This window comes from Pezoporus wallicus, unplaced genomic scaffold, assembly GCF_028554395.1.
Source record: "Pezoporus wallicus isolate ANWC-B61680 ecotype Strahan unplaced genomic scaffold, APGP_CSIRO_Pwel_v1 contig_7731, whole genome shotgun sequence".
NCBI lineage: Eukaryota > Metazoa > Chordata > Aves > Psittaciformes > Psittacidae > Pezoporus > Pezoporus wallicus.
In genome coordinates, this window is record NW_026635361.1 from 565,535 (window position 1) to 589,771 (window position 24,237).

The 24,237-nt window shown below is 50.2% G+C and overlaps 1 long non-coding RNA gene across 3 annotated transcripts in view; it reads left to right on the forward strand.

Moving 5' to 3' along the window:
• Positions 1 to 2,469: 2,469 nt before the first annotated feature.
• The window catches only part of LOC130605462 (uncharacterized), a 41,450-nt gene continuing 19,682 nt past the window's right edge, over positions 2,470 to 24,237 (forward strand). For all 3 annotated transcript variants that reach the window (XR_008973706.1, XR_008973703.1, XR_008973707.1), the window contains exon 1: positions 2,470 to 2,620. This is a non-coding gene — a long non-coding RNA (uncharacterized LOC130605462). The remainder of the gene's footprint in view (positions 2,621 to 24,237) is intronic.

Sequence of the window (24,237 nt, forward strand, 5' to 3'; positions counted from 1 at the left end):
GTCTCCCAAAAGAAGTCCGGTTTCAGGAGAGGCTCAATTGAATTCCTGGTTCCTGGCTGCCTGCCTGCAGGGCCTCTTGTCACTTCTACTTTCTTCCAACAAGGCAGAAGGCGGAATTGACAGCAGCCTTCCCACCAGGCTGTTAGAGGCACAGGGAAGCCAGATGCTTTGCATCCCTGCTCCCTCCCTCTGCTGCAGCCCAAGAGCCAGAGGGTGAAGTTGCTGAACTCCTCCATCATCGCTTTCCCGTCTTCCTGCTCTGACCCAGTCGGGATCCTGAGGGATGGAATAGTGCCGGGTATCGGCAGCGCCTGTGCGCGCATGGCTGAGGGGTAGGACATCACATGCAAGGAACTGTTACCCTTTCATACAGGAAAGTTAAATTCCACTTTTGTACAGATGATGCAGAGGGGCTCGCTGGGGAAGTGGGCTAATAGAGGAGCCTCTTCCTTTGCGCAAAACCAGGGCAAGTAGTTGTATAATGCAACTTCAGAGCTTCCATTCCAAATTCACTCCTAAACTCACTCTGAGCCCATGCTGTTCCTGCAACTGCATGTTGGGTACACGGTAGGTGAGAGCTAAAATACTCTTCTGATTTTTTCTGCAAGGACAGTGTGTTCAGCCCTTCTTTTCTTCTTTGTATCAGTACAAAATGTGAGGTTTCAGTTGCTGAATTAACCTTTCTATATGCATCATTTAACTGGATAATTTGCTGACTCCGAAGTTTTTGTGTGATCAGATTAGTTGGCTGGTTTAAAATTGTTCAGTGGGAGTTACAACCATGTGGAGAATGGACCCCTTTACATTTAGGGCAGTACCAGGTTCTCGAGTGTAGTTCTTTGAGACAGGACCTGCTCTGAGTCAGGAGCTGGGCATTTCTCTCACCAGCAACTGCAAATTGGGTGACACATTGGTAGTGGATGGCTACGAAATGAGGGAAGAACTTCTCACAGGGAAAAACTTCTGCCTAAGAGCTCATCTCAGTCTCCCCTCTGGCAGGTTAAAGCCATTCCCCCGTCCTATCCCTACAGGCCCTTCTTGTATTGCTTTTTCTATGCTGTCTCCTCCACTGCTTGGCTTTCTAAGTCAACAGCCTGGTATTTATGCGGGTATCTCCCACAAGGCTCTTACGGCAAAGGTTATTCAAAGCTGCTCTCTCCCTTTCCATGGGGAACTCAAAGCCTTTCTAATCCTCCTAGCCCACCACATGCCCTGCTATCCAGCTAGGAATGCGGTGGCTCCATGCCACAGCACAGGTCTGTAGATGTGTCCTCTGGGAGAGAAGAAAGCAATAGGAGGGAGACGAGCAGTGAAATCAAATGGTTTCATTCAAATCCATACAGTCCTCTTCTTCTCCTGGGGGCTTCTTTAGGTCTTCTCTATGCCCAGAAGTTGTATCACTGCCTATCCAGTGTGTGCTTGTTCACTCCTTCCTTCTGCCACTGATCTCTTGGTCCCTCTGCCTCTTCCCCAGGAAGGCAGGATGATGATGGAGCAGGCAAGCATTGCTGCCCATACAACCCAGGCAGGAATGAACACCAGCCCAGGGCAAACCAGGAGCATCTGTAGCCTGCAGGGAGGCAAAAAGTGTTGCCCAGAGCAGCCTGTGGAAACATTTTAATTACCCCTGGTTAACTGGCACTCAGCTAACTCCAGGGAAAGATCACAAGTGGAGACAAGGTAAGGGGAATTTTCTGCTTGGAGTCAAATTTCAGCAACATTTTTGCAGCAGTTCTTGTTGGGAGGGTTGAACAGCCTCCCCCAGACATCCCCAAATCAAGCCAGGTCTGATGTATATGGCAAGCAAATCACAGTCGTGCAGCCCTAACACAGTACTGTGAGGTAGGTGAACATGGGGCTTATAAAAGAATCAGCCTAAGCACCGAGGTCTTTCTGAGCAGCTTTATGGCCAGGAGACTTCTTTAACAGCCTGTGAATGCAGAAATGAGATTCAGTTTTGTTTCTCCAGACTTGCCAGTGAGAGAAGAGCTTGTGTCTGCCTGACTGCCTTCAGAGCAAGTCAGCTTTGCCAGCCAAGGCAGATTCTTCTGGCCTGCTTCCAAGAGGCATGAGCCTAAACAACTGATCTCAGATGGGGTGTCTCCACAGTCTTAGCCATGAAGAGAGGTGATTATTTCTCCCTGATAATTCCGGTTCTCATAAGGAAATCCTCACACACACAGAGCGTGCACCTTCCCCTGTGCTGTCGACGTGCTCTGCTGGAAAGATTTATTCCAGTAATAAGACCTTTGCAGTGAAACTTAACCAAAATGAGGGGGCACGTTTATTAATTATATATTTTACAGTTAATGAAAGATAATATGTAACAGGAGTAATTGCAGGCGCCTGCCTCCCTGGCACAATTCATTGTCAGTAATAAACGTCTGTGTCCCTTTGGTGACTGATCAGTTACAGACACAAACCCTGCCTTGTGCTAAGCCCCTCTGATCTCTTTTCGTTTGCAGATGAAGTGTTTTCCCGTTCAGTGTATACAGAAGAGTCTGGAGCTGAGCTGCTATCTCCCCAACTGTAAAACTACAGTGAAATCCAGAGTCTGTCTTTGTGTTCATCGCCTGCTTTGAGGAAAACAGTGGTCATGAGATCAGACATCAACCTCAGGGTGAGTATAGATACCACCCACACCAGCTCTTCCAACACACTGCAACCTATGTCTGGTTCTCTCTGTGCTTGTCTATCCCTTGCAGCCCTGCTGCAGGCTCTGGTAGGTATACAAGGCATAAACCTGAGTTCTACAGGACTTGAGTATTTCACTGCTCAAGCTGCCTCTTCCCTTTCTGCTGATACACCATGGTGGAGCACTTGTCACTCATCTTGGCTTGTGTTCCAAAACCTGGTCATGGATATACATTAGCCATCCATGTGGTAGCTTGACTGGTTATCAGAGCATAAGCCCCTTTGATACCTGATACAATGGGTGGCTTGTATACCTGGAGTAGAGTGGGAAGGTTTGTTTTGCAGTTTCACTGGTATGTTTATTATGCTCCTAATATCTTTTAAGCTGGTTGGTAGACTCTACCTCATGTGGGTGTCCACCTCATTACCTTCCTGTACCTGAGGTTCACTACAGAGCCTGTGACACATGGTTGAGTGATTTTTATTCCCTCCACTTGAGGGGAGTATCTTACAACATTTTAAACTGGTCCATTGTGATTGACTCATGCCACCCACTTCTGACATGCAGCCAACAAGGTAAGAGAAGGTTTAGGAGCACTAACAGCATCCAGATCAGTTTAAGACACAAAGTAAACCCAAAAGTTGGTTAAAACATTTCAAACAGGCAAACCCAGCTCTAAACACTGAGCCATCCATGGCAGTGTGACATTCCTTCCTTCTTTTCTTTAGTTCTTTAAAACCTGTTGGTACAGTTGGTTGGTTCTCCCCATGGGGCCCATGCAGTGTGGCAAGTGAAGTCATCATCTCTAACAGGTGTGCCCAGCCCAAGACAACAGTCCTTCTACCTAAGAGGTTGATAGGAACATTTCAAGGAGGTGTTTATCTGATGATATGCCACAGGCATCAGGGTGAGGTCCAGTCTTCTTTAGTGTCTTCATTAATGAGCTGGAAGAGGGGAAAAAACGGCATGTTAATGGTGTCTGGAATGAAACCAAGAGAGAACAATGCAAAGGGCCTGAGAGGTCACTGGTGCCAGCCCACCAGCAGTGAGTAGGACTGGGTTGTATCTGCCACGGGCTCTCAGCCTGGCTTCAGTATTTGCCACGGGCTCTCAGTCTTGCTTCACATTGGCCTGGTTTTGTGAGTGAAATGCAGAGACTTGGGGCTGGGGCTGGGCAACCAGAGCAGTGGGCTGGGTGTTTGGAAGAGCATCTGTTAAGCTGCAGTGTTGGCTACTCTGCTTTAAGACACAGGATTTCCAAGTCCACCTTGTCAATATTTAAAAGCATGAGCAGCAGAACCAACAAACCTGGGTGAAGGTTTGCAAGCACAGAGGGGAGCAGAGTGTGTGTGTGAGCTGCATGTCTCTCTCTCATGTGCTGCTCTCATTATGTGCACATCTTCCAGTGCCTTCCAGAGTGATTCGCATCCAGGGCACTCTGGGAGCCTCTTAGGCATCAATCCCATGAATGCTGCAATAGCCCTGCAAGGTCAGGAGGTGTTGTCAGGTGGGGACAAATCTGTGTCTTTGTGGTGTTCCTCAGAGCAGCAGTTTGTGCCTCAGCAAGGAGAGGGGTGGGGACTCCTGCAAGTGTGTGCGCGCTTGCTACAACCAGAGCTTTCTGATTCCTACAGCCAGGGGTGGGATCCAGGTCTCCCGAACCCCTGTTCTCTGCCTTGACCACTAGAAGCACTTCCTCCCCACAGAAACCTCACCATGAAACCACCCACAGGAGAAGGGCTTTGTTGCTTGGCAGGAGAGCAGCGGCGCTGCTCTGCCCAATCCGCAGGCACATTTTTGGGGGTTGTGTGTTTACAACATCTTGGCTTTGCTGGTCTGGAGAGAAGAAAAGTTGATTGTTCCCCAGCCAGGGAGCGGCGTCTCCCTGCCTGTACGTGTAAATAGCTCTGGAGAGCCGTACCAGGCCATGGGGAATGTCTGTGGTGCAGCAGCCTGCTTGGATTAGAAACCTTGTCTCTTCTGTGGTAAACATGTCTCTTGTTACCTGTTCTCACTGAAGTTTTTCTGGCTTCTCCTATCCTTTGCTCGGCCACTTTGGTTTCAGGGCCTCGTGATAGCTGGAGTGATTTATTTATTCAATAATAAAGCTTAAAGAACTGGTTCTTTTCCAGATTGCTCTGTCCCAGGCAGTGGCTGTCTCTGAGGAGCTGGGTCATGATGGGGTTAGTGTGGAGGGAAGCAGGGCTGCTTGTGAGCCTCAGCTTTGCCAACCCACTGATCCTTCTGCCTCTCAGCCTTCTCCCCCTGCATCCTGAACTGGCAGGAAAACTGTGCAGGCTGTCCAGGCATTCCCAGGTCTGTCTCTCATTTTAAATGGTGCCAGTGGGAGTCCAGCATGAGAATCTTGGGGTTGTGAAGTTGGATTGCTTCTCCCATTCTCCAAACCAGCATAGCACACAATACTGAGATTGTGCAAGGAGAACCATAATGGGAGAGACCTGAGCATCGTAGGGAGAAGACAGGCAGGGAGCAGGCAGGAAAGGGAAGAGGGAATGGTTATGGTGGAAGTGAATACTTGATTGGAGATAGCAGGAAGGAAGGGAGGAAGGAAGAAAAGACCTCACTCTGGCCAAAGTAAAGGGGAAGACTGGCTGAGGCTGTAGAGCTTCAGTGGCCTTATCCCATCTTCTGTGAGGGATGGTGACATCCTTCCCCTAGGGGTTAGTGTTGTCTGTTTATTCACATGGCTGGGAGGTGACTGCAGTCTTTGGGATGATGGATTGGTAAGTGTGTTGAAACAGAAGTTAGAGGTCTGTGCTTTGGCATCCAATCTGAGGCATCTCCAGGTCCTAATCTGAAGGTAGTTGACCCCTGGCTGGTGTGGGAAGGGGTTTCCCCAGCTTCACATATGGTACTGACAGGTCTGATGTGCCGTTTTGCTGCTTTAGAAGACTTGACTTTATTCAGGTTCCTAAAATCCTGAGCTCTGTGATAGTTGCAGGATAGCAGGGCCTTGAGCAGAGCTCAAGTGAGCTGGTTCCTCACTGCTGTTTTCCTGCCTGTGGGGTTTACAGCTGGATAATGAAATCCACTTCCCAGCACTCTCTGACCTTGGGGTTTGGAGAGTGTTCAGGGACATCTTAAAGACTTCACATTTCAGGAGGCAGAAGCCTGCCACAGCTCACTCTGTGCCTCAGCTCTTTCCCTGCAGGTTTGGCCCTTGCTTTCAGAGGATTCTGTATCTTCACACTGCTTCTGCTCATGGAACAGATAACACTGAGATGGTTTCACACAGTAGTGACAGAATGAAAAAGTAGAGGTAATCAGGCCCCAAAATAATGCTGTTTATCATCTATAATCATCACACGGGGTCTAACAGCACATAAGTGGCTGCTTTCAGGAGCACAGAATGCAGGCAGTGTTGTTGGATTCAGTGATTATTTAGAAGGCCACTAGCCAGGCACTGTGTGTGGGGATTCTCTGGGTGCAGGCACACCTCTTGATCACATACATGCAAGCAGGGGCATATCCAGTGCTGAGCCCATGTCTGTGCACATGTTAGTGGGTGCAGTTTCCAGAGTCAGGCTGTGGAAACAACAGCTCAGCCTCTTTCTTAGTGATCCCAGGGATTTGGAAGGTATAATCTGGAAGAGCTGCTTGAACCCCTCTCCATGGAAGGGATTATTCCAAGAAACTCTGATGTTTCCTCTTGTGGCTCTGGCTGCTCCTCCCTAGTTTCATGCCAGTCCTGAAATATATAGCCCTGAACAAGGACTTCAGGATTGAGTTTCCTGCTGGCAGAACTCTCCTCTCCTCCACCACACTGCTGCACAGTCTCAGGGTCCAGGCAAATTCAAGTGCTCTGAGTTCAGAAGAGGTCCTGAAAACATTTGCAAGCAACAAACCCCATCATTCTTGCACCCATATCCCTGCAGCTTAGTCCTCGCTCTCCACATGCTGCACTTTTAGGGAGAGCTAAGCTTTGCAGTGAGGGAGAAAAAGCCAAAGAAAGCCTTGGCCAAACTGAGCACAGTTACTGCATTTAGCCATTTGGTGGAAGCTCTTAGTAACAGTCTGTTTGGAAGTAAAGGTCTTAGAGCTGAGAGCACAGGAAGTGTTTAAGCCTGATTTGTATGTGTAGGGGAATTGGTTGGAGTTTCACAAAAGAGATGAAGTCAGGCACTTCATCTCTTCAGCAAAACATCTGAGATGCTGCACATTTACTTGCTCTGATGTTGGGAATTGTAAAGGAGCTCTCTAAATCCCTTGTTTTCAATGATGGTCTCCAGATGAGGGTATAAAATCCCTCCTTACAGGACCCCAATCCAGAAGTGTCTCTATGTGTAGAGGAGGGATATTTCTCATCCTCTCAGTGTCGATGGGTGTTTCTCCTGCAGACACCACCCCACTGCCAAGAGCTCTGCTTCATAAGACTCTTATGAACTACTTTCAACCCTTGAAGAGGGTTTTCTAGACCCAAACATTGATGTAAGTGCATTCTTACTATCATTCAAATGCAAACCAATCAGCATTTCACTCCAGCACCTCAATTTTCCTGCAGATTGTTTTTGCCTCTCCTTTTGGCTGATCTGTGAGCCCTTGGGAATGCTGTCAAGAGGGGAGCTGTTCTTCTGGATCTAAAGGGCAGCCAGCTTATGGATGTCACCAGATGCTTCAGTAGTGTGGGTATCTCATGCCCAGTGAACCAAGGAGGAGAGCTGTGCTCCGTGGTGTGCTCCGTGCCTGCTCAGAAGAGCCCTGCTGTTAACTGAGCAAGTGAGGTTCCCACTCAGGGGGTCTTCAGTCCAGGTCCCAGCTCAAAGCACAGCCAGCTTCAAAGCAAGGTCCATGTGGTCTGAATGTGGTCCAGTCAGCTTTTGTGCATCTTCAAGGCCAAGGATTGTTCTGCCTCTCTGGGCCCCTGTCCAGGACAGGAGGGTTTTCCTGGAGCTGAGTGCTTATAGCTGAGTGCCAAATCTTTTCCAAAACCTTTGCCCTTTTCTGTGCTAGGAGAGGTACTGCTGCAAAGCAGGGTTATCACCAACCTGCCACCCCATGGGCTTCCCTGGCCTCCTAAAGCTCCTCCAACCTTTTCCAAGTGCAGAAAGGACAGTGCTTGCTCTCATCCCAGTGTCTACCCAGCGTGGCTCTTCTGCTGCTGACACAGAGGACTTGGGGCCAGCCTAGACCATTGGATCCCCTGGCCCAGTGGTGAAAGGAAAACGAGACTATGGGAGTCAAGCAGGGACTTGTATTGTGGCTGTAGAGCCTGGAGCAGGACAGGGAAGTAGTGACCCTGAGTGTGTGCAGAGTTGCTTTGGTGGTATGTTTGCCTTTGCTTTGCGTTGGGGAGTACAAGTAGTCATGTTCTGAAACAGGTTTGGGGGTGGGATCTCCTTGGCTGGGGATGAAGGTCCTGTGGGTCACCCCTGCATGGCTGAAAGCTGCTGCTTGCTGGAATGGGGAAGTTCTGGAGCAGTGGGGCAAAACCTCTGGACCTTTACACTTCAGCTCAACCAGTCTAGGAAGGGAGTGGGACTTGTGTAGTGAGGAGCCTGAGTGTCCCTCCCGTGGTCCTTCAGGGGAAGAAATGGCACAGAAGAGGGGAATGCTGAACCAGTGGTGTGGCTGTGGGAGTACCTGTGGTAGGCCCCCAGCATGAGAGCTGCAAAACAAACCTTGTGGTATGGAAGTGTACAAGGAGGAGACTTGTCCCAGAGCTCCCTACTGAGTGTGAGACTGGTGGAGGTGAACAGCGGAGCAGTGAGTGCCTCTGACTGAGAGCTCAGTGCTGTGCTGTCAAATGTGCTGCAGGAATCGGAGTGAAAGAAGGTTTTGAAGAAGACAAGTGAGGAGCTTTGTGGGTGTTTTTCCCTTCTAGAAACATGAATAAAGAAAAGCACGACAGTGCTTCCTTGGAAATCTGGTGGGTGGCCTGGTGCTGTGAGCTGATAGAAGATGGGGGCTGCTTCCTTCATACTGAATGAGAGATGACAGATGGGAAAGGAAAGGCCTTCAGCACTAGTATAATTAGCTAACTTCTGATAACATTAGGGTGGGCTTTTTCCTCTTAATATGAAGAAGAGAGAAGATATTTGACTGAGAGTAATGGGATAATGGGAACTGTAGAGGTGAATCTATTGGTCCTCTGATCCTGAGACACTTGAAGTAAAGCCCCTGTACCAGCTTCAAGAGCAGAGAGGGAAGATGGTGTCCCTCTCTTTGAGAGGGTTGGCTGCGTGGGGCTGGTCAAGCTCCTCCTTGCTTCATCAGTGGCCTCGAGCTCTTGTTTTGGAAGAGGAGGTGAAAGGCAGTGCCCCTTCAGGTCCATCAGTGCCCCTTCAGTGCCCATCACAGCTTCATGCCCTGCTTTCCCCCCCCAAGCCTTTTCCCTTGCACGCTAATGAGCCTGAGCCCACTGCTCTGTGCTGCAGTCATTGCGCTTTTCATTCTTTTCAGTGGCTCTGACCATCTGTTGAGCTCTTTGCAGATCCCATTTCAGTTCTGAAACCCCTTTGGAGATGAAGGGACCATGAGTGCATGCGGCACCCAAGGTGTGGATGAATCAGAGATGTTTCTGTTCTTCTATTTTCCTCTCCGAATGATTCATGCACTTGATCTGTTTCTTGATGGGTACTGAACGTGAAGCTGACATTTTCATGAAATGACAGTTTTATGTGGAAAAATGGGGGCCTACAGGGAGCAGTGGAAGTGATGTCTGTTGGAGAGGGATATCATGATTTCAAGATGAGGTTGTTTGGACAAGGGGTATTACAGGAATCTGAAAGGAGAGGTTACAATAGCTCCTGGAACAGAGGCCACCTGTGAGAGAGGCCAGTGTCAAGTTGATGGTGTCAGGAAGATGCTGTAACTTGCCCATAAACATGTAAGAACTGGAAAGGGAGAGGGAAGTCAAGCTGGGAGAGGGAAGTCAAGCCAGGAGAGGGAGCTGGAAAGGCTCCAGCTTGAATGTAGGAGATGAAGAGAAACAAAATGAGCCAGAGAGCTTGTTAGGAAGAAGGTGCAACTGCAGGTTTGGGCAGAGGGTGTAGAGCAGCATCTGTGAGGGGGCTTGCAATGAAGTGGAGCAGCAGCAGCACGGCCTTGTGGATGAGATGGTCCTCCCCATGAAGGCCTGGGGTGTGGGTGTGTGTGTGTGTGTGTGTGTGTGTGTGTCCAAGAGGCAGGATTTGTCCAGTAGAGCTTCTTGGAGGGTGAGAAAGCGTAGCATTTGGTGGGTGAAAGGAACAGCCTTGCTGATGACACATTTGGTGCGTAGGACAAACATAGCTGAAGCAGAGGGCTGAAGTGTACAGGAACAGTGGCTGGAGTTGGAGGAAGACCAGGAGGTGACCACCTACAAGCAACCTCTTCTACTTTTTAGTATAAGGGAATAAAACTGTGCCCTGGGGCAACTGGTTATGTGGTTCTGGCAGCTTTGGTTGTGTACAGGGCATCTTTCCCTTCACAGGGAGAAGTTAAATCCAAGTAACTTCCTCTTTGTCATGTCAGCCCTTGCTCTGGCTCCTTTCTCGTGGTGGGCAGGGGTGTTCTGGCCGGTCCCACTGCTGCCAGGATGATTCTGTGCTACTTCAGGCTCTGATACCCAGGAATACCTTGTTCTCAGCAGGGTGACCTCTCTGTTGTGTTTTCTTTGCCATCCAGAGCTCTGTTATGCGTTGGGCCTATGAATCCAGCCCTGACGTGCAGCAGAGTTTTCAGGTGGTGCTGGCTTTGCCTCAGTACAGTGCACATTTTGTGCAGCTCCACCACGCTGCAGCTGTGGCTCTGATGGGGGTTTGTGCATGGTGGCAGAGTGGGATGTGGGCAGAGTGCACATTCAGAGATCGTGCCAGCCCCTCAGTACCCTTAGAAGAGCCTTATTCCATGTCAGGCCACAGAGACCATCCCTTGACCTCTGGCAGCTGCTCCTTGTCTTGTCTTCTGAGTGTCTTTTAAAGATACCTTGGACTGCCTTGATGTGATTTCTTATTGCCCTTTTTGACCTTCCTTTTTCCCTTGGGCCTGGTGCTTAGATATCACCCATCATCACCGCTCCGTACATGAGCACTGAAACAACCACCTGAGTTTTCACTTGCTGTCTCTGCTCCAGCTCTCAGCCACCTTTCATCTCCAGCTTCCTGCTCTAGGAAGGAACTGTGGTGTTTGGCGTCATGGTTATTAGCCAGGAAGCAGGAATCACACATAACTAAAATAACCAAATCTAATTCACATTACAGGAGAAAATTTCCTTTGCTGCCTTCTAGCCCTGTCTGAAAGAGAGCAGCTCCAAGGATGGAAGAATAAAATGATGTGCACAAGCAAAGTTACCTGACTGAGGTCACTTGGGGTCCATGGAAGATTAATTGGCATAACTGCAATGGTTAGTTACTCAAGCTGAGACATCAGAGACAATTTAGGAGCCCTGGCTGCTGCTTGGAGGGGTTTCAGACTAGATCCATGTCCATATTCAATGCCCTAGCTGTGCCCCTGGGCAGCTGCCTGTGTCCTGCTCATTCCCAACCCCTTCCTGACCCCTCCAAACAGAATATCTTGGTGCTCTTGGCATGTTCTGGTTTAGTTCTATCTTGTGTTCTAGGCAGAGATGTGAGTTGCCAGGTCTGAGTCTCCGGGAGTGCTGTACGCTGTACGCTGCTGTGCAAGGCCTTTCTCTGACATCCTTCTGCTCTTGCTGTTTTCTTATGCGTGGAGAATGGTGACCATAAATAGCTCACCAAATTACTTAAGAGGCTCTCTCTTATTCCTGAATGCTGCAGGCAGGTTCCTGTCCAATGTAATCCTGTCCCTGCAGGGTTAGGTGCCAAGCATCAGTCATGCAAGAGGACTGTAAGTGAGCTTCCTTCAAAAACGAGTTCTGTTTGGCTGAAGGCCACAATGGGGAAACTGCTGTGTTGCCATCAGATCCCCTTTGTATCAGTCTCAGGAGCTCGGCTGTGGGTGAGAGGGGCTGGGTCCCAATGGACCACTGATGAATTACCAACCCACATTGTCTCCTGGCAGCTCTGCCCCCTGATAGCTGATCCAGGGGAAAGCCAAGGAGAGGCTCCAGTTCTGTAGCCATAACTTAATATTCCCTATGGCTTTATTCCTTGCAGATACATCTTGGCATTGTGAGAGGAAGCCAAGAGTAAACATATGGCTCATTGTGGAGCTCTGACCTTCTCAGAGTGGGGCAAAGCCAAGCAGCTGGAATTGCCTTCCAGTGCCAGAATCACAGAATCACAGAATGGTTTGAGTTGGAAAGGACCTTAAAGCTCATCCCCTGCCACAGGCAGGGACACCTTCCACTAGAGCAGCTTGCTCCAAGCCCCTGCGTCCAACCTGGCCTTGCACTGAAGGCCAAATGAAGAAGCAGGTTTGAGTGAGGAGCAGGAGTTCAGAACCTGTCCAGCCATTCTGGGCCTGAAACCTGTGACTGGCTGGCCTGGGAGAGACCTTGCGTAAGCAACACGTAACTGCTCACAGGGGCTTGCCAGGATCTGGGTGGGAAAAACTTCCCTTTAGAGAGCATTTCCTCTCTTCTCCAAAGGAATCCCCAGCTGCTGAGCTTGCTTTGGCCTTGTGTCTGGGATTTGCTTTTCTCAAGACCTTGAAAGCCATTCCCCTCCCCAGCTCCTCAATGAGTTTGCTGCGGCCTGTTCCCTGTAATGCAGCTGTTTGCTCCTTCTCTGCCATGTCTTTGCGCTGAAACGATTTCTCCTTTATTTCCTTTTAACCCAATTTGTTAACTTTCTATTGTAGCTTCTTCCAACAGCTCTTGCCAAGGGGCTCATCAAAGCCTCCCTGCCCTGGCTCTGAGGGAGGAGGATTATTAGTCTCTGTGTTCAAGGTTAGAGGAGATGATTCCCCTTCTTGTGGACTAGAAGTCTTCCAGCCAAATCTTCCCCTTCTCCATTCAAGAGAGAGGCTCGCTGGAGAGGCTCCAAACCGTGTGCAGTGGGGAGGGCGTTGGGGTTACACTCATTCATGTTCCCTTTAAGTGACTCTCAGCCCTCCCTGGCAACCTGAAGACAACGTGAGGTCACCCTTGGGCCAGCACAGCCTGACTGGGTGCTGTGGTCACCAGTGTCATGGTGGCCTTGTTCTGGGAGCCCTGAGGCACCCACATTCCTCCTGCCCTCCGCATCAGGAGGCTGGTGGAACCTTTGCTGCCTGCTCAAAGGGGCAGCTCATGGTTCGTCCAGAGGCTGTGCTTGTGCCTAGTGTCATGCAAGTGTCAGCCTTGGCTTTTGGGAGGATAAATAGCCAAAGGAAAAGGCATGGGCAGCTGACGTTGGTTGGAATAGTGAGCTGAGATGTGTGGGAATGCTGGAGGCTGAACATGTACTGTGGGGCTTGATGACTGCTGATCCTGTTCCTTCTGCTTTTACCCTCAGCCTCTGACAGGTGATAACAGCAAGTGTTTCCAGAGTGGACTTTACAAAACATTGCTCCAGGCTGCACTGGAATATCACATACTTAATCCTTTGTATAAATGGATCTGTTTGCTTTTGGGATGACTGGAGGAGTGTCTGGTCTCCATCCTATTGACAAAATAAGGCCCATAAATAGCCATATTCCTCTCGTGTCAGGGTGATGCACATACCAGATGCCAAAGTAGACAAAATATATCACTGCTGGCTGTGATTTCCAAAAGATGTGATGTCCTAGAGGTGTGGCAGTGCTCTGAGCAGGGGGCAGAGCCTGGTTGAACACCCATTGCCTACACTCAGATTGCACATGCACAGAACAGCTGCTCAGGCCTGACTGTGCTGGTGTCCCAGGCCACATGGAGCTCTGCAGCAACAGGAATGCAGCATCTAGGAATGAGTGTCAGACCCAGGAGCAGTCTCCCCTCTTCAGAGGGGTTGTCTGAGGGCAGTGTGGTGCAGAGCTGCGCAAGGGGCCAGGACCAGCAGTGGGTCTAAACCCCTTTGGCCACTCAGTGACTCAGGAGATGGTTTTGGGTAAGGAAAGCAAGGGCAGGATTTGCAATGATGACTAAGGAGAGGGAACTGGAAATTGAGCAGGAGATGTTGGAAGGGTGTTGGAAGTTGCTGTCAAAGTCAAGGGAGCTGGGTCTGACTGATGCTGGAAGAGATCAGAGATGATCAAGGCAGAAGACAGGTTCGATGGTTAAAGTCATCCCAACCCTTCCTTACATGAGCAGCTCTGCCCACTGCCACTTACTCCCCCAGCATCACCATCATGGGACCTACTGCGCTGTGCCCTGTCAAGGGGCTCAGGTACTGTTTTGCCTCCTTTGGCTGGAGAGCAGCACATTGCTTCCTCCATCACCCCTGCACTCATGGGGCTGCCTGTATCTGTGTCTGTGGGGGCTGGCACAAGGCACAAGCCTCTGCTCCTGGGTTTACCTGCTCCTGGGTTTACCTGCTCCTGGGTTTACCTGCTCCATTTGCAGCTGGTAAATCCATTTGCTCAGCAGGTGCATTCTTGCATTCCCTGGGAGAACAGGCCCTTTGGATGGGGGGAGGAAAAGAACAGAGGATAAACTGGAGGGGGACAGGAGGAAATAAAGGGAAGTAGGAGAGAGGGAAAAGGCAGCAATGTGACTGGAAGAATTAGAGACGGGGTGTGGAAAGGGCTGCATGTCCCCAGTTGCTTTGAGCACTCAGCAGATCCTGTGGTGTGTCTGCTTTATTACTGACAGAGTTTTCCCTTCTGTCGGCTTGTTTCCTAATTGCTGGTCTTGTAAACTGCTTGATTTATGGCTCTGCTCATCAGTCCTGGCCCTCGGGTATAACATGCTTTCCTTCCAGGCTGGAAGTGAAGATGGAATTAACAGCCTGCTTTAGGTTCAATTAGAAGCTGAGCATTCAGGGATCTTTATTATGGTGCACGTGCCAAATCAAACTGCTTCATTTTCACTCCTCATTCATGGAGGGTATTCAATGACTCCTTCCCCAGGGCAGCAGCAGCAGCATTGTGGATGCATGGTGTCTTTGAAGTGTCCCACAAGAGAAGCCACCAGGGACTGGTTTCGCTGTTGGTTTGCACAGAGAACTCAATCTGTTTCCTCGCAGCTTGCTCTGGAGCTCTCAGTTTGTGCCCTACTTGTTTGTCTGGGACAAACTCCCTTTCAGTACAGCTGAGGGATGAAGATGGAGTCAGAGAGCAAACAGCCCTGCAGAGCCTTGCACACCCCCAGTGTGCAAGCAGCCATTGAGCCAAGCCCTGGCAGTCATCCCAATGTTCAGGGTCTGTTCTAGACCTGGAGTAGGGACCCAGCATCAGTGCAACCCTAATTTTTACTGAGGGACCCGAGCACCTCGTCTTGCACAGCCCTTGGTGGCAGCCCCGTCAGTGCAGCTCTGATCCATGTGTCTGCGTGGTCACACCATGGTGCACCAGGTCTATGGAGCATGCAGGCCTTGGTATGATAATGTTGGTCCACACCTGACACCCCAGAGGGTTGTGAGGATGGCAGCTCCCTTGGGATATGACTGTTCTGAAGTTCAGCATAACCTGTTAGTCTGCACTTGCAGCCCAGAACCCCCCGTGGGCTGGGCTGCACCCCCAGAGCATGAGCAGCAGCTCAGGGAGGGGATCCTGCCCCTCTGCTGTGCTCTGGGGAGACCCCCCTGCAGCCCTGACCCAGCTCTGGGGCAGCAGCACAAGAGGGATGTGGAGCTGTTGGAGCGAGGCCAGAGGAGGCCATGGAGATGCTGCGAGGGCTGGAGCAGCTCTGCTCTGGAGCCAGGCTGAGAGAGCTGGGCTGGGGCAGCCTGGACAAGAGAAGGCTCCTGAAGGGGAGACCTGAGAGCAGCTCCAGTGCCTGAAGGGGCTGCAGGGAACAAGGGATGTAGGGACAGGCCAAGGGGAATGGCTTGAACCTGCCAGAGGGGAGACTGAGATGAGCTCTTAGGCAGAAGCTCTTCCCTGTGAGGGTGCTGAGGCGCTGGCACAGGGTGCCCAGAGAAGCTGTGGCTGCCCCATCCCTGGCAGTGTTCAAGGCCAGGTTGGACACAGAGGCTTGGAGCAAGCTGCTCTAGTGGAAGGTGTCCCTGCCCGTGGCAGGGGTTGGAACTGCAGGAGCTTTAAGGTCCCTTCCAACTTAAACCAGCCTGATTCATTCTGTGTTTCTTCTTAACCATTTCACAGGACTGTGGCAAGTCAGTAATGTCATATTCATACCATAGCTCTGCAGCACAGCAGGCACACTGCATCGGAAGCTTCATGAGAAGGAAAATGTCTGTAAAACAAAACGTTTGTGAAGGAATAAAACTCTTGTAAAGAGCAGAGAAGCTGTTGTATGAGTGTGGAGCTGTTCTGAAGCTAACACTCTGCAGGTACTAGCTCAGCGCTTGCAGGTCTCGAGCAGATAAGTTTAAGCTGACAAGTTGCCTCAGGACTTAGAGCTCTCTGCCATCCTGCCCTTGAAGGGCCTCTTAGGATGCTGTTGCTGTCTCTGAACTGCTTCTTGTCTTCATCAGGTAAATCTGATCTGCCTGAAAAGGGACTCTCACAAAATGGCTTTGTGCCTCTGCATGCTGCTGTAGGAACAGGGAGTTCCACTCTGCAACACGTGAGGCCAGGAGTGAAGGAGAGAGCATGGAAAGTCAAGTGGAGCATTGGCCTGCTCCCCCTCAGGTACTCTCAATTAGAGGGAGAGTTTTAACACAGCCGCTTAGTGCTGCTCCAGCCCTCACTTGTCTGCAGGAGCTCAGCCAGCTGGAGCTCAGCTGGATGGGGCACGAATCCTCTGGCAGTGAGAGTTGCTGATGTCTGGTTTGCCTCTTGGAGCACGTACAGTAAAGTGAAGCAGAAATGAACTACAGGATACAGGTTTCTTTCCTTGTGGCATTAGCAGTACAACTTGCTTAGATCATCATGGCCATCCTCTGCTTTGTGTCTTGCTCTTCCTTCCCTTGATGGCTCTGCAGATGCAGACAATGTGTTGCTCCTGAGGAGCAGAGAACTGGTGTCTGAGCACCATGTGCTGGGAGCAGCTGCCCAGCCCAGACCTGGCACTGCAGCAGCTCTCCCAAGCAGTCTGGATGCCTCCAACTCTTGTATTGTATCCTTCAGCTTCTCACAAGGCTGAAGAGTCTGTCCAGCCCTTGCAGTGGGATAGACCCTCCTTGTGTATGTGTCATATCCAGCAGGATCCCTGGTGCCAGCTTCGGTTTTGTTTAAAGTCCATGAGTTCTCAACCAGCTGTCTCCTTCCAGGTAACCTCACAAGCCTGAAACAAGACGGCAGATCTTGGAGTGCAAGGCATGAAAACACGATTCCAGCCTTCTTCCTGGGACATGAGCACCCACCTGCCATGTCTGTAGTCAGTCAGTTCCTCGTGCCTCATAGTCCAGGATCCGAGAGCACAAGGACAGATCAAAAGAGCCTCTTGCTTGCATTTCACCTGTCCTATCACTGAGAATTTTAACTACTAGTTACTGAACTAATCTGAATAGGCACTCAAAGTCTGGATGTTATCACTTATTACTGATAAAAAGCTTGAGCTCTATTTCTGCGGGTGTGCTCACACCCATGCATATCTCCTAAGTTGGATGGCAGGCAGATGGTTCAGATACTATAACCACAAGAGATTCCAGCTCCTAGTCCTGTCTTGCATCTGGACCACATGAGCCAACAGCCGAGACCAAACCAGCAATAATCTGGGATCCATGTCCAGGATGAGCAGAGGAGATGCCTGCACCCATCCCTTCCTCCCATGCAAAGATTGGAGTACTTTCTAAGCTTGGGACCAAATCACCCCCTTTCTGGACTCTGTGGTGGGTGTCAGCTTCTCTTCAGACCTGTTCTTGCTGCTCACACTGCACAAAGGGCTTTAAATGGGATCAGAGGGAGATACTTCTCTTTCCATTCTGTATTCACATGGCAAGATGGTCTCTGTCACCCCTGACCTCTCCCTTGCTGGCTGTGTGGATCTGAGTGCTACAGCATTCAATCACCTTCTGGACAATTGAACAGGAGCTATTCCAACAACGTCGCTTCCCCTCTCCCCTGCCTGGGAGCAGGAATTATCTCAAGCAGGTTGTAGTGGTGTGTGTAATGATGACTGTGTCAGTGAACGTAGCTCCTGTTGCCTGGATGCAGGTGAAAAAAAGGATGGCTATAGGGAGGGGATATTTTACAGCTGCAGATGTGACAGAGGAGCATCTGTTCCAGCTTTCAAACCTTTCTTTTTAGAGTTCTGTGTTTCAGCTAAAGGTGACTGCCCCTCTGCTGACAGATCTCTTCCTGCAGCTCGGGTGAGTGACTGTTCATGCTTCTGTTCTGTGCAGCATAAAGACAGGCAGTTTGTGTGAAAGACCTGCTGACACGCTCTTGTTCTGAATGTGATGTCGGGGATCCCACCTGCCACAGGAGTTGGCTTCACAGTGCGAGCCCTGCAGTCACAGCGGTTGCCTCATGACACTCCCAGCCTCAGCGGGCACTTCTGTCCCTCCAGTCAGCTGTAGCTGGCATGAAGGGATGGAGTTGGTGAGGTTTCGGGGGCTGAGGCCTCGTTTCATGTGTAAACCTCAGGACTGTGTTGATTTTCAGGTCAGAGATCACAGCTGGTTGTGCACTGGACAGAAGAGGCTTCTGGACCTCATAGCAGCTGGTTGAGGAGGCTCTCTTCTCAGGCAAGTGCTGTAACAAATGGCTGGTGTGAGAGCTGTGAGCTGATTTGTGTCCTCCTAGGACAGGGAGCAGGCTGCAGCCACCATTTTAGTGGCTATCAAGCACCAAAGACCTGGGCCAGATGCTCTTCCCCACTTCTCAGGTTCATCAGAGAATGACTTCAGCCTTGAGGGCTCCTGGGCAAGGGAATAAGGGTTGTCAGAGCCTTCCTCATCAAGCTGCAGCCTTGGGTGACTTTATGTGTCCATGATGCCTTTGCCTTGTGGCTCTGTTGTACCATCTGGCAGCACAAGATTGCCCTAAAGTACCCAGAGGGAATCCATCTCAAAATGGCCTTGATTCTGGTATGTTTTACATGGGTCTGGATTGGGAGGAGCAAACTGGGCTGTGCTTGTCTTCTAGAACCTGTGGGGACCACAGATGTGAAATGCCAGTAGTACTGCTGCGAATTCTCATTTACCCGAGTCCATCCTTCCCTGCCACAGAGGGACAAGGAGCAGGAGCAAAGTGTTTACACACGTTTGGAGCGTGGCAAAGATGGCTCATCTGGACTGAAGTGCATTAGGAGCAATCCCAAGCACCGCCCAGCTGGCAGGTCTGCACTGCGGTGGTCTCTCAGGGACGAGGTGTGGGAAGCTGGCTCACTTGAGCTGCCGTAACAGCAGCTGAGCTCTGAGTTCAATGCTTGTTTGCTGCACAGTGCACTCTTCCCTTGGCAGCAGCTTGGAGCCTACATCCCTTCTCCCTGCCCACAGGATTGCTTGCAAGCTAAAGGGAGAAGCTGGTGGCAGGCCCCACAAACATTTGGGTGTTTTCCAGATCTCTCCTACTCTCTGTAGCAGCTCTTGACTTGCTTGAAGTCAAGGACATGCATTAACTCACTGTTTTCTCTCCCCCACGCAGCACCTTAGCTGTGCTCTGGCTCTGAGATGTGCTCAGCTTGAGCAGTAAGTGCAGGTTATGTGCAGGTGATAGGAGACTTCTCTGGTGTTTTTGGTGATACAAATAAAAACGTAGACTCACAGAATGGTTTGGGTTGGAAGGACCTTAAAGCTCCTCCAGCTCCAAGCCCTGCCACGGGCAGAGACACCTTCCACTAGAGCAGCTTGCTCCAAGCCTCGTCCAACCTGGCCTTCTTTATTTCTCTTGAGCCATGTGGGAATGCTGCAGTGGTGAGCTTGCGCTGAGCATCGTGCTTCCAGATCCTTGGATCATCCCCAGTGCTGGGAAGGGAGAGCTGCTCTCGCTCAGCATGTGCTCACCTCTCTTGCCAGTGTGACCAGCTTGCAGGTAAGCTATAGCTGATCCTTAGCTAAGACAGCCCTGGCTTTTAGATCCAGGGCTTGGTCCCTAAAGCCAGCCAAGCCAGCAGCAGTTCTGATGCCTGCACAGAAGCAGTGGCACAAGTTGTAGCCCTCCCAGCAGACCAAAGCTCCGGGGCTGGAAGAGCTCTGCTGCCTACAAGTCTTGCTATGGCTGTGCCACATCTTCCTCCTGACAAGCCCGGCCTGCAAGGAGGCACAAGGCTCCCCTCTCTCTGGTGACCTCCAGCAGGTCTCCAGCTCCTGCAGGGAGCCCTGTATGGGGCAGCAGGAGGAGATGATCCCTTCCTGACTATCAGTGCTGCTCCAGAGATGGAAAGTTACAGCCAGGCCAGCCCAGAGAATGGGAGGTGACTTTCATCTCTTGGTTGCTTTGTTCATTGTTTAGGTAAGTGGGTGGAAGAAAGACTTTGCTGACTATGTTAAGGAAGTTATTGTTTAGTTGATGGCTTATTTGTTCCTTTGGGGAAGAAGATTGTGTTTGCCTTTGGGGGGGATATCATGCAATGGCAGTTCATTTTAATGAGCTGCTCTTTCTTTACCTTGGCTTCATTTAACCAGAGAAGGAATTTCTGAAAGGGGAATTTAAAAGGAGAGGGAGAGAAAAACCCAAACCCACAACCCAAATCCCCGACTAGGGCTGGGATCTGGGATCTGTGCTTCCCACTTGTCCCTGGTGTGTACCTGCTTAACAAGAAAAGCTTTTACCATAGAGGCAGAGGATGTGCCTCGTTGCTTTCCCTCTCCTCCCAGCCTCGCCAGTGACTTTAGGGAATGAACGAGGGAAGTGCCTTTATCTCTGTGGTGGGGTTAATGGCCATATGGAGATGAACTGAATGTATAATGGCAAGATGGAGATGAATTGAATGTATAATGGCCTGTTTTCCAGGACAAGAGCCTGTACCAGCAGCACTTGAGCCCGGATGTCAGTGAGGGCTCTCTCTCTTCCTTCTTTCCCTCTCCTCCCTTCATATCCATCCTCTTTCATTCACAGGCTCATGGGGAGGTGCAGGGGGAGGGCTCCCCTCTCTTCTCCCACCCTGTCTCCAGGTTGCAGCTGCCCATGAGGTTGGGGTGGTGGTGGGGCTCTTTCAGCTCTGGCTCTGCCTCTTCTCTGCTTCTCCCCCCTGAGCTGGAGGGTGACGTTGTGACAACAGCCGGCAAGCAGGGACAGGCAGCTGGGCTGTGGCAAGTCCCAGGGCAGGGCAGGGTTTGCTTTTGTGCAGCCATGAGGAGAGGAGCCCTCCTGGTACGAAGAGAGTTAAAAATGGCTCCATTGAAGCCCTCCTGGCTGCACAGAGCTCTCAGAGCGTACCTGAGGCCGGCAGCCCATGCTGGCAGGTTGCTGTCCTCGGAGCAGAGCTGGGTGGCTTCTGTCCCCTCCATTTGCGGTGAGGGCACCTCCCCGCTGCTCAGGTCTGAGTGAGCCGGGGGTCACTCCCGCTTCAAGCCTCTTTCTCTCCCCCTTCCCTTTCCAGCTCCTTAAACAACAAAGGTGTTGAGGGAATTTACACCCCTGCCTGGTAACAAGACAGATCAGCGAGACGCTGCCACGGTTTTGTGAGGGCTCCATAGATTTTTATGGCTTTTCAGTCCTTGGGTTCCCAACCTTCCTCTGGCTTTTAAATTGCTCACAAAACGCAGACACAGCTCCTATTCTCTGAGTTCCTTTGATGATTTTATTTATATCTCTTGCTTTGTCTTGTCTTCTGTTACAGGGAGACTGCAATTAATTATTATCCCATCAGCTTCTATTTAGCCTGACAGTACAATGCGACACACAGTGTCCAACCTTCCTCTGCCCCTGTGTGCACGAGCAGGCAGCTATTCTCAGGAAGAATAAAGGCTCTGGCAGCTTCAGAAAGGGACATGCAGCTAAAGGGCAGCTTAGGGGACATCAATAGCAACAGCAAAGCATGGTTGTGATATGGCTGAAGTGACCAGACATCCCAATTTAGCTGTGGTGCTCCTGATTTTGTTTCCTCATCCAAAGTGTATGGGAGACTATCAGCCTTCGAGCGGGTCCAGGCTTGTGGTTAGAGCAGAGGCTCTGGCATCTTTTTCTCCCATCTCTGATTGACCAGATCGTTTTCTCACCCCTCATATGAAATAGGAATTGTGGCTGCAAGATGTTTAGAAGAGACCCTGCTTGTTCAGTGTGGGCAGAGACTCAGTGGGAAGGCCAGAGGTGCACAGTCCAGAGAGGGGTGAGCAGCAGCCTGGAACAGTCATAAATCCAGGGAACACTTGCCCAGGGAGCAGACTGGAGGAGCTGGCAGGAGCAGGGCAGTTAGAGGACACCTGGGAACGCTCTGGCAAAGAGGAGGGGATGGGTCTGTTACATCCTTAAGGGAGTGGAAGGGTAAGAATGGACTTAAATGTACAGCGAGGGATGTTCAGTGTGGACGCTGGGGAAGTTATGAGAACAGTAATGGTGTGAGCAGATTTCCTGGGCTAGAGAGGGAGAGTCTCCAGTGCTGAAGCTTCTTAGGAGCAGTTTTGGATCCTGGTTTGTGTGTGCATGTGTCACAAAGAGGTGCTTCTGTGCATGACTGTGCGGGAATGGTAATGACTGAAGACCTCAAGAACAAGTGTGTGTTAGACTGGGGGATGTTTGATGGTGGTTTCAGGACTCATTTCCTACCCAGTCTGTACCACCAGGTTCTGTCCAGGGAACATAAGTTTTCTCTACCGGCCACCCTGGCACTAGAAACCCAGCAAAGCTGTTCCATCTTTCCTTTCTCTTTGCATCCTGCCAAACTGTTTCTTTGCCCCACAAGCCCCTGCATGGCACAGTGTTGTTGCCAGGCAGTGCTGGTCATGAGATAAAGATGTTTTGACAAGATGCAGTGCCAGGTGCATGGAAACTGCTGTTAAACCAAATGTTTGTTCCCTTCACTCCTGCTTATTTCCCTCATCATTTCATTTGTTCTTGTGCACCTCATTTTGGCAGCCTTTGGCAATGTAGCTCGTGGTCTGACCCCCCCAGACCAGCTAATGACAGTGGAGCAGAACCTCTGGGCCAGTGTCCTTGGGAAAATGTCCATGGAGTTCTTCCACACCCACGTCCTCTCCTCTTCTTCCCAGCAGAGTCCTCTCCATGCTTCAGAGGAAGCTGCAAGGTTGGGTTCAGAGAGGTGTTTCTCACTCCTGTCCTCCACAGATGGCATGTGCTCACTAGCCCACGTGGCTACCAGCCATTACCTGGGTTAAGTGTTTCAGTCCAAGTGCATGTAGCTGGGGGGACCTATAGGGAATGAAGGGCAGGTCTGTGCAGGGAGGACAGGCAGGCAGAGCTGGCTTTGCCTTACTGCTGCTAGGATGGAAGTGCCAGGATTTGCAGGACTGAGATGCTGAGTTGGATGGTAGGAAACTGGCTCAAGGTTTGGACTGTCTGGGTTTAGCCCACTCGATCAGCCTTTGTGAGAGAGCAGCGTGACTGGCTTGGGGCAGTCCTGCTCAAGTGTCCTAACCCGCTCCTGAGAGTGAGCTGGGATGGTCTTGGAACCCTGTCTTGTGTTGTGAGAGCTTTGCTCAGCTCTGCATTGCTTCAGGTCTCTCTCCCAAGCTTAGAAGATGAAGCTAAAGGTAAGAGCAGTAACTCCATGTCTGATTCCAGGTCTCCCATTTGAAAACCTCGCGTGAGCTCTTCTTCCACCTCCACCCCAGGTGCATTTCTACTGAATTCATGATTACTGTGATAAAATTGCAACTAAATCCTGTCATCTCTGAAGCATGAGCTGGGGAGGGTTGGTCTTTACATCAGACATGTAATTACCTGTCTACCAAACTGAAAATGTACGTGCAAAAAAAAGAGGGAAAAGGAAGATCTCTGTCAAACGAGAGAAAGGCTATCATTTTCCCATTAGTTTTTGGTTTGTTTTCCTCTATTCACAGCAATGCTCTGCTTAATCCAATAGGAACCTGCTCCAGGGATCAGTCTGCCTGGATAGCTACCTCATTGCTCCTGACCCTCAAATCTGTGCAAGGACATAGGACTTCATGTTTGAAAAGCCTGGAAGAAGAACTCTCCAACCTGCAGGATCTTGGAGGCAAAGAAATCTGTTTTCCTGCACAAGAAGAATGCATTTTTATGGTGACTGAGTACTGCATTGCAATCAGAATGGCAGAGCTATTTGTTAAATGCAAGTTACTTAAATAATTCATTTTTCTGACTAATTACGCAGTACGTGCTTAGCTTCAGTGATCACATGTCAATAAAGAGAACAGTTTCTGCAGCACTGTCATGACTTTGATGGTGCTGATCGAGAAGAGACTCAGCTTGCCTGGTAGTCTACAGATCATGTGTTGATTGAGGGATTTACATGGGGTGGCATGTGCTTGAAGACAGACCTTGGCCTCAGGCAGCATGACCTTATTTCCTAGAGGTCCTTTGACTTGACCAAGGTCCCAAGTTATCAGAACTGCTTAATTTTAAATAGGTGCTTAAAAACTGTTGAAGTCGATGATGCTTAAATACATTTAAGTTAATTTACATGCTTGAGACTGGTTAGGGATGAAGCCTCACTGGTACCTGTCCTTCCCCAAGGACACATCTTATCCCCTTGATTAACCAGTCCAAAATAACAGGCTTGAAACATGTTGGTGACTCTCATTCTTTAGCTCATTATAAATACCCAAAGAATAGGCAAACCCCAAAGAGCACGAAGAGATTCACCCAAGAAGCTAAATGAGAGTATATGTAGGAGG